The following is a 9758-nucleotide window of genomic DNA, read 5'->3' on the forward strand; positions in this document are numbered from 1 at the left end:
AACTGAGAATGAAATGAAACTGAGTGGACAAAATAATTATGAGAAGATGAACCTTCAAATCAGAAAGAGGGAAAAAAGCTTATTTGATAATATGGGAACTCAAAAGAGAGTGAACACAAACGTGAAAATTCCACGAGTACAGAAAAGTAGCACAACTAAATTAAGAGCATGAGAAAATGTATACAATTTTGAGTAATAAGAACAGAAATCAAAAGTTAGAATTGTATGTTATATTTTAGTAGAGCAACACTGAAGAAGAGTGAAAACAAGAAATAATACGACTAAATATGAACATATGGAGAACAGAATAATATTTTTAAAATTTTTAGTTTCTAAGTTTATCTGAAATTTTAATTTTGGTTTCTTATGTAATACTAATACCCCAGTTATTAGGAAGATATTAACTAATAACACTATTTTCAGTGATATTTTAAGTATTTGCCCTAGAAAAATTTCTATTTTTTTAAAAATGTATATTTAAAAATACATTAAATGTGTATATCAATCATATGTATCGATTTCTGTTTTTTTTTAATTGCAAATGAAATTTGTATTTTTGTGTTCCTGGAATAAAATAAACTTGAATGGATTGTAATATGTTATTCATGCTGTAATTCAATGTATTTGAATACTTTAAGAATGTTACATTTATAGTTAACAGATATTGACCTATAAATTTTCTTTCATATAATGATGACTAGGCTACAGCTTTATTATTTAAATGTGATGTTGGGGAGCCTGTCAAAATTAGTGAGAACCAATTGAATTACCTCTTCCGGTATGCCTATCTCCTTCCTTTGAATTTCTCCAACAACTGTACATATAGCACCGTTAAGAAGCCCTATAACATGTGTGTTTGTAATTATGTAATTTACCCAACCAGATTACATAACACCTTTATGGTCAGAAATTATACCTTTATGCTTTATATATACAAGGTCCTCAATAATGTATTGATACTATTGTTGAAATAGAAGTCAAATAGGTGACTTGCATTTAAATGAGTTTAAAAGTAATTTGTAGATAATGGGCATAATATTTCTCTAGGAAGTTGTGCAGAATAAAGTATACAATTAATTTCACAAAGAGTAAATGAAAATGCGTGTAAAGCATTTAACATAGTGCACACAGGTACACAGCAAAACCTCGATCAGTTCTTATATTTATTGTTGTATTCCCCTCATCAGTTTCAGCTCTTTGTAAATTATAGGAGTTCAATAAATATTTGACTGGATAGGCGAGGCAATGGTTGACAAGAGAATTGTCTCAGCCCTACAAATAGATTTTTTTAAAACAATTGCGTACCATAAATAGTTAATAAATAGCAGTAAAGTTTACTTAAGAGTTTTCTGTCCACATTAATATTACAAGAGAGAGGCAGGATGCGGTGGCTTATGCCTGTAATCTCAGCACTGTGGGAGGCCAAGGCGGGTGAATCACCTGAGGCCAGGAGTTTGAGACAAGCCTGGCCAACATAGTAAAACCCAGTCTCTGCTAAAAATACAAAAATTAGCCGGGTGTGGTGGCACACACCTGTAGTCCCAGCTACTTGGGAGGCTGAGGCAGGAGAATCGCTTGAACCCGGGAGGTGGGGGTTGCAGTGAGCCAAGATTATGCCACTGCACTCCAGCCTGGGTGACAGAATGAGACTCTATCTCAAAAAAAAAATTTATATATATATATATATAGAATAAAACGAGAGAAAGAGACTATACACTACATTCTAGCAAGGCATTTTCCCTATTCCTGAAGCTACATAGTTTACTTTCTAGTAAGAATGAATTACATACATTCCAGCAAGAAAGAGTCTTCTTCTTTCTGTAGTTATATGTCTTCTATATAAAGCCTAAAGCCTACTCTTTACAATCATTGCTAAATATTGACAGAAGTCTTAGATGGAAATTTGATCAGTGAAATTCTCTCTGCCTAAAGTCCATTCTTGACTGCCAGTAATCTGCCAGATCAAATCCTAGACCTCCGTCCAGTGCCAACCACGCAGCCCTTCCTCTTCTCCGCAAGCAGCCTCTCTTTGATGCTTACACTCCTTCTATACTGAACTTTTTGTGGCTTCCAGACCCCACTATGCTATTTGGTGCCTCCACAACTTGGTTCTGCCTGGAATACCAGGATTCTTTTCTCCCTTCCACCCACTTCATCTAGATGTCTCCTAGTAACTTTTCAACACCCAGCTCCAGCATGTCCTCCTCTAGGAATTGGTCCCCAGCTTCTGCCTCCTCAAGGCCAGCCTAGAGCAGAAAGCAGAAGTGGGTGTCAAAGTGATAGTCTCCCAGAGAGAAAGTGAAACTATGGGAAAAGATCTGCTTTTGATTCAAAATGTTGGAAGTTCTGGCTTTTGAACAATAAGAACAGCAATTTCTTCCACAGTACCTCCTAAGTACTGGACACTGTTCTAGCTGGATTTAAAGAGGGAGGCAGAGTCAAGAATCCAGTGTAAAATACTGTGTCCCGAGGTCTAGAAGGTTTCCATGGCCTGAATATGTCACATATCAACATAAAAGGAGAATCTGACCAGGCACAGTGGCTTATGCCTATAATCCCTGCACTCTAGCCTGGGCGACAGAGCAAGACTCTGTCTCAAAAAAAAAAAAAAAGACAAAAAAAGAGAATCTAGTTTTTTTGGGTAAATTTAGTGGTCCTGGTTCTATATAAGAAGGATTCAAAGGCCGAGGTGGGCGGATCACAAGGTCAAGAGATCGAGATCATCGTGGCCAACATGGTGAAACCCTGTCTCTACTAAAAATACAAAAATTAGCTTGGCCTGGTGGCACACACCTGTAGTCCTATCTACTCGGGAGGTTGAGGCAGGAAAATGTCTTGAACCCGGGAGGCGGAGGTTGCCCTGAGCTGAGATTGCACCACTGCACTCCAGCCTGGCAACAGAGCGAGACTCCGTCTCAAAAAAAAAAAAAAAAAAAGATTCAAAATAAATGACTCAAGGTCCTGAATTGTTTGCACATCTGTATCCTTCCAGACCTCAACTTATTATTAGCAATAGTAGGCTATCAGAGGGGATGGTGTCTGTCAGATAATGTCGTGACAAGTGCTATAACCAAGTCTAGAGTTACATTTGGAATGCTCGGGAGCTCAGAGGAAAAAGTAAGTAATCAATTTGGTTAGGTCAGGAAGTCTTTACTGAGCTGGGATTTGAAGACTGAGTAGGAGAAAGGAAGGACATTTCTGGGGAGCAGGACCACATAAGCAAAGGTACAGAGGTGGGAGAATGTTTGTTTTGTTCAGGGACTGGAAGTGAGTAGTTTGATGTGGCTAAAAAACAAAGAGAAGGGGTCACAGATTTGCAAGATAATTACTAAGGCCTTTAATAATGGAAAAACACCTTACTTAAAACATAAGTGTGTCACGAAACACTGATTTTAAAAGACTGCCAATGATATTGTCTTGTGTCCCAACTGTTTGAAATGACAGCAAAATTTTATGGAAGGTAGTAATGTTTGGGATCTGGTTCTATCTCTGTCATTAATTTGTGGTAGGACCTTGAACAAGTACCTCGATCATTGTGCGCCTATGTCCTCCCCATACCAGAAATAAGAGAAAGCCAAGGATCTCCAGAACAGCTTTAATTTAAAAAGTCACTAATTTTAAGAGATGTAGGTATGAAAAATGTACCTTAATATATAACCAATATTCACTCAACAAATACACATTATGTCATAATCTACAAACCAGAGTGAGGCTACAAGAATGAAATCAACACGAGCCTTTCCTCAAGGAGGGTTTTTAAGCCTTCTTTAAATTGCACTTCTAAATAACTTTAAAATTCCGCATTTTCCTCAATTAATGTATCACTAAAACACACTAAGGGTATTGAGATGGAAGTCATCCTCTGAGTTCTCTCTGCAAAGAAACAGTTTGGTGACCATGGCTTTAGTTACAACTTCTGAGCCACTATCTCAAAACCTGTAAAAATCAAGATAATTCTGTAAATCCTGCTTTTCCCACGTGGCTTATTAGGGGACTACAGTAAGAAACATCACAATGTACATGGCAAGGTGCCACCCAAACACAGGCTGTAGTTTTGGAGAATCATCGTGATAGCACGTCCTTACTAAGTCGCTTCCTTTTAGTGAGCACTTGCTCTCCTGCTACTTGTTATGCCCTTGAATTTCTTCCTGTGTATCTACAACGTACTACCAAGTTTTCCAGTCTTCCAGGGCCACCTGCTCTTTCTTTAATGCCCTTTAAGCTTACACCTCATTCTGTGTGAAAATGGAGATTCAGGCACCTCCTTGCATGTTTCTGAGGCTAAGTTCTCGCAAGTCCTTGGTGACATTTTTTACCTGTCATTCTGAGCACTACTCTTATACCTTCCCACATCTCTGCCCAAAGTGTGGATACAGCCCTTTGTCTCCACATTCCAACCACAGGTGGCTACTGTAGCAAACTTTACTGACAGTGCGGGATAACATGTGTGTTTCATAATCCAAAAAGAACAAAATTAGAAGCCAGGTAACAATGCTCTCCAACAGCTTTCATTGATTTTGGAGACCTATCAAACCCCTTGTAAGTGAAAGTGCTTTGTTACTGATGACGTTGCATACCTTATATAAAAACAGCCCTAGTTGTTGTTCAATAAGTATAAAGTTTCACTTATGCTAGATGAATACGTTTTAGAGATCCACCATAGAACACAGTGCCGAAATTAACAATACACATTGTGCCCTTCAAAATTTAATAAGAGGATAGCTCTCAAGCTAAGTGTTCTTACCATTAAAAAACAAACAAAAACAGAAGAACACATAGAAATTCTGGGAAGCGTTGGATGTGTCTTTTCCCTTGATTTGTGGTAATAGTATCACAGGGGCTTGCATATGTCCAACCTAATCAAATTGCACGCATCAAACCGATGCAGTTCTTTGTATATCACTTATACCCCCAATAAGCTATTAAAATAAATAAATAGGAATCAAAGTTACAATAGACTACACCAACTGGGAAAAAATCCATTTCAGACCTCCATATCTTGCGTTTGTGAAAAATACTAGTAAGAAGAAAAGAAAATTATTTTAACACAAAATATATTGATTTATTCAAACACTATTTATCACCTGTTCAGGTATAGTCACTGGGGATATATATGATGAGCAAGACAGACACAGTTCAGAGTTCCTACCTTCAAGGAAATACCTAATTTGCAAAGTGAGAGATGTAACCATCTCGACTTCCTTACAGATGATGCCCCAAAGATCTGACTGAGAGCTAATAGTGACTAAACCCTGAAACTCTAACATCAGATCACTTCCCTTATGCCTGAGTTTTAGAGGCTTCAAGTGTTCATAAATTACAATAAGGAAGATTTAACCCAAAGAAATGTAGAATGAAATCCCACACAACAAAACAGAGGATTAACAATGCAAAATAATGGGCAGTCAAACTGTTTATGCCCAGTAGAACTTCTAGCAGCTTATAAAGTGGAATTCTATTATCCAACCCCGATTCCCAGAGTTGTTTCTGTAGGGAACACAAAGCTGCCATGGATTTCAGCTGAAAGCTCCAGGTTAGGGCGGAGAGAAAAAGAAGAAAGGGAAATAATGCCTTTCCACTGTGGGAAAAACAGACACTAGACAGCTCGGAGGCACACAGCACTTCCTTCACAAAATATTTTCTTTGTCTAGCTTACCTGACTCTTGTGTGCTCTGTGCTCTCCTTTCCCTCTGACCACGTCTTCTCCATCTCAGGCTGGCCTGAGGTCATCAAATTTGTCCCCAGATATCGCAGGTCCACTGGAGTCTGCTCAGCAAGTTCCTTGTTGGCTGTGGGGAATTTAGTGCACTACTGTGGATTTTGCTATCACCTACATGCATAGTAGCATTTGCCATGTGCCAGGCCTTAGTTTTAAGTAATTTGCATTTATTAATTTATAATCTGCAGATGATTCCAAAACTATCCTCAGCACAGGTCCCAGGGTGTTAGAGTCATTCAACAAACTGCCTACCAGACACCCCTACCTGAATATCTCATAGTTAAATCAGACTAAAACTGGCAGAAACCAAATTCAATTCTCATCTCCTAAAACCTGATTGATTTCTCTATTATCAAACCTAATAATGGCAATCATTCATTCATCCAAATGAGAAGCCTAAAACTTATTCCTGGCTCTGCCATTTCACTCACTGCCAGCCGCTAAGCAGCCTCAAAGCCTGTCAATTCTACTTCCAAATCTCAGCCCCATGCTGGCTGCCATTGCCCTCGTTCAGGGCACTTCTCTCTGAGATGTTGAAATTGCCTCTACCCTGCTTCTTTCTCTAGAGTCGCCTCTTGCTATTCCCTTAGATACACCTCTTTTACTGAAGCTACTTTATGCCTCTGTGCTCCTGGACAGGGGTTCCCTCAAACTTGACTGCTCTTGTCTGTGAGCCTTGAAAACTCCTGCCCATTCTTCAAGACTCAAGTGCCACTTCTCCTGTGAAGCGGCCTCTGCCTCTGCAAGTTGAGTCACTTACTCCCTTCTCTTCATCTCCACAATAAAAGTATGTATGCATCTATCACATTATGTGGAATTGTTTCACTTAACATTTATTTCAAACATCCTTGAAAAAGATGCTGCATGTCTGTCTTTGTCCCCTCAGCACTAGCATGTCCTAGCAGGTACTGAGAAATTATTGTTGGATTTAATTGTATTGAACTCAGCCAATGTAATGCTTCCCATGCTATGATAAGTGCTAGCTGGAGATGGAATTTTTTAACGAGGGTGCAGGGGCAGGGGCAAGGCAGACGCACATTTCAGATGAAGAGGATTTCTCAGGATTTTTCATTTCAGGTAGAAATAACATCATGGACACAGACATAAAACTTCTCATCATGTTTAGAAAATTTTTAGTAACTAAATATGGCTTACACCTCGGATGTGTGGAGAAAAGCAAGAGAGAAGAAGTTGAGAAGGTACATGGCATGAGATAACTAAATTACTTAAAAGTGAATATTTGGGAGGTCGAGGCAGGTGGATCACCTGAGGCCAGGAGTCCAAGACCAGCCTGGCCAACATGGTGAAACCCTGCCTCTACTAAAAATGCAAAAATTAGCCAGGTGCAGTGGTTTGCACCTGTAATCCCAGCTACTCAGGAGGCTGAGGCAGGAGAATCACTTGAACCTGGCAGGCGGAGGTTGTAGTGAGCTGAGATTGTGCCACTGCATTCCGGCCTGGGCAACAGAGCGAGACTCCATCTCAAAAAAAAAAAAAGTGAATCTACCTACCCAAAATATATTTCAATACATTATTAGATACCTAAATTACCTATTGTGTAGGCCTCTTTATGATTGACATTTACGGTTGTTTTTTCCTTTCAGTATGTCTCTTAGTTTCAAATCTTAACATCAATTAATCCATCCAAAATTTAGATAAATAATACCTGGACCTAGAAATATCTAATACACCATGGGAATTTTGACTCCTGGTGACTAACTCTACCCAGCAATCAGGCAAATAAATACCAATTGGGAAATGAGTTAAACAGGCTCTATCCGAAATTGAAAAGACTGCCAGTAATTCACACTAAGTTCTAACAAGGAACATTGGCAGAAGAGTAATTCCTGCAAGAAATATACTGCCTGGGGCAGAGAGTGGGTTATTTCAAATCTGAAATAATCGCAATTTTATAGCATTAAAATGGCTACCATTTGTTGAATGCTTCTGCACTTTAAGCGCAATACTAAATTTTTTGCCTGTGTTGTCAGGTTAGTTCCTGGTGACGACTCTGAAATGGATCTTATTACTCCCATTTTACAGACACAAGACAGGAGCACAGAGCAGTCTAGTTGCTCAGCAAATACAACAAAGCAGGCATGCGGTGAGGTCAGTCTGCTCTCCAATTCTCAAGGCTAGTGCGAAATGGATGCTATATAAACCACCACAGATTTTTTAGCAGGGTAGCGATGTGACTTAAATGGGAAGAAGATGCAAATTTAGCACAGTCTCTGCAATCAGACTGTTGAGTGCAAATCCTAAACTCGCCACTTTGTGATCCTGAGCAAGTTGCTTAACTTCTCTGAATTTCGAAGGAGGAACATGCATAAAATGGAGACAATAAAATCTCCTCCACAGGGTTGCTATGAGAATGGAATTAATGCATATAACGAGCTTTGAAGTATGTCTGACATGTAAAGATCCTGCCATTGTAATTATTGGAAAAACCCTGCCAGAAATGTGGAACATATATTGTCAGGGTAGAGTCAAAGCAAGCAAAGCAAAGCCACCCTAGCTAGTGAGGGATGATGAGTGCCTGAAATAGGGCACAAAGCTGGAGAGGAGAGCAGCAGAGCTACTCAATGCTTGAGAGCTCTCCCCTAAAATGCAAATACCATTCTGGCCATGCCACCTTGGAGAACTTGATCCGCAGCGAGCAGCTGGCACACCAATGAACACAGTTTTATCAGGTTATAGACAGGAGCAAGGATGAGAAAGTCTAGGGGAAAAGACAAGCTACTTTTTAAATTTTCAATTGCTTTAGGAGTACAAATGGTTTTTGGTTACACGGATGAATTTTACAGCGATGCAGTCTGAGATTTTAGTGCACCCATCACCCAAGCAGTGTTTTGGGAAGTCAGGGACCCCCAACGGAGGGACCGGCTGAAGCCATGGCAGAAGAATGGATTGTGAAGATTTCATGGACATTTATTAGTTCCCCAAATTAATACTTTTATAATTTCTTACGCCTGTCTTTACTGCAGTCTCTGAACATAAATTGTGAAGATTTCATGGACACTTATCACTTCCCCAGTCAATACCCTTGTGATTTCCTATGCCTGTCTTTACTTTAATCTCTTAATCCTATCATCTTTGTAAACTGAGGAGGATGTATGTCGCCTCAGGACCCTGTGATGATTGCGTTAACTGCACAAATTGTTTGTAGAACATGTGTGTTTGAACAATATGAAATCTGGGCACCTTGACAAAAGAAGAGGATAACAGCAATGTTCAGGGAACAAGAGAGATAACCTTAAACTCTGACCACTGGTGAGCTGGGTGGAACAGAGCCATATTTCCTTCTTTCAAAAGCAAATGGGAGAAATATTGCTGAATTCTTTTTCTCAGCAAGGAACATCCCTGAGAAAGAGAATGTCCCTGAGGGTAGGCCTCTAAAATGGCCACTTCAGGGGGTGGCTGCCTTTTTTGGTCGAAGCTGTAGGGATGAAAGAAGCCCCAGTCTCCCGTAGTGCTCCCAGGCTTATTAGGATGAGGAAATTCCCACCTAATAAATTTTGGTCAGACCAGTTGTCTGCTCTCAAACCCTGTCTCCTGATAAGATGTTATCAGTGACAATGTGTGCCCAAAACTTCATTAGCAATTTTAATTTTGCCCTGGTCCTGTGGTACTGTGATCTTGCCCTGCCTCCATTTACCTTGTGATATTCTATTACTTTGTGAAGCACATGATCTCTGTGACCCACACCCTATTCGTACACTCCCTCTCCTTTTCAAAATCACTAATAAAAACTTGCTGATTTTGCGCCTTGTGGGGCATCATGGAAACTGCCAACATGTGATGTCTCCCCTGGACACCCAGCTTTAAAATTTCTCTCTTTTGTATTCTGTCCCTTTATTCTCAGACCGGCTGACACTTAGGGAAAATAGAAAAGAACCCACGTTGAAATATCGGGGGTGAATTTTGCCTGATATCTGGCTGAATTTCCGCCAATAAAGCAGCATACATTATACACAATATGTAGCTTTTTATCGCTCACCCTTCTCCCATCCTTCCCTCTTCTGAGTGTCCAGTGTTCATT

Source organism: Hylobates moloch, unplaced genomic scaffold (assembly GCF_009828535.3).
Source record: "Hylobates moloch isolate HMO894 unplaced genomic scaffold, HMol_V3 SCAFFOLD_4, whole genome shotgun sequence".
Taxonomy (NCBI): Eukaryota; Metazoa; Chordata; class Mammalia; order Primates; family Hylobatidae; genus Hylobates; species Hylobates moloch.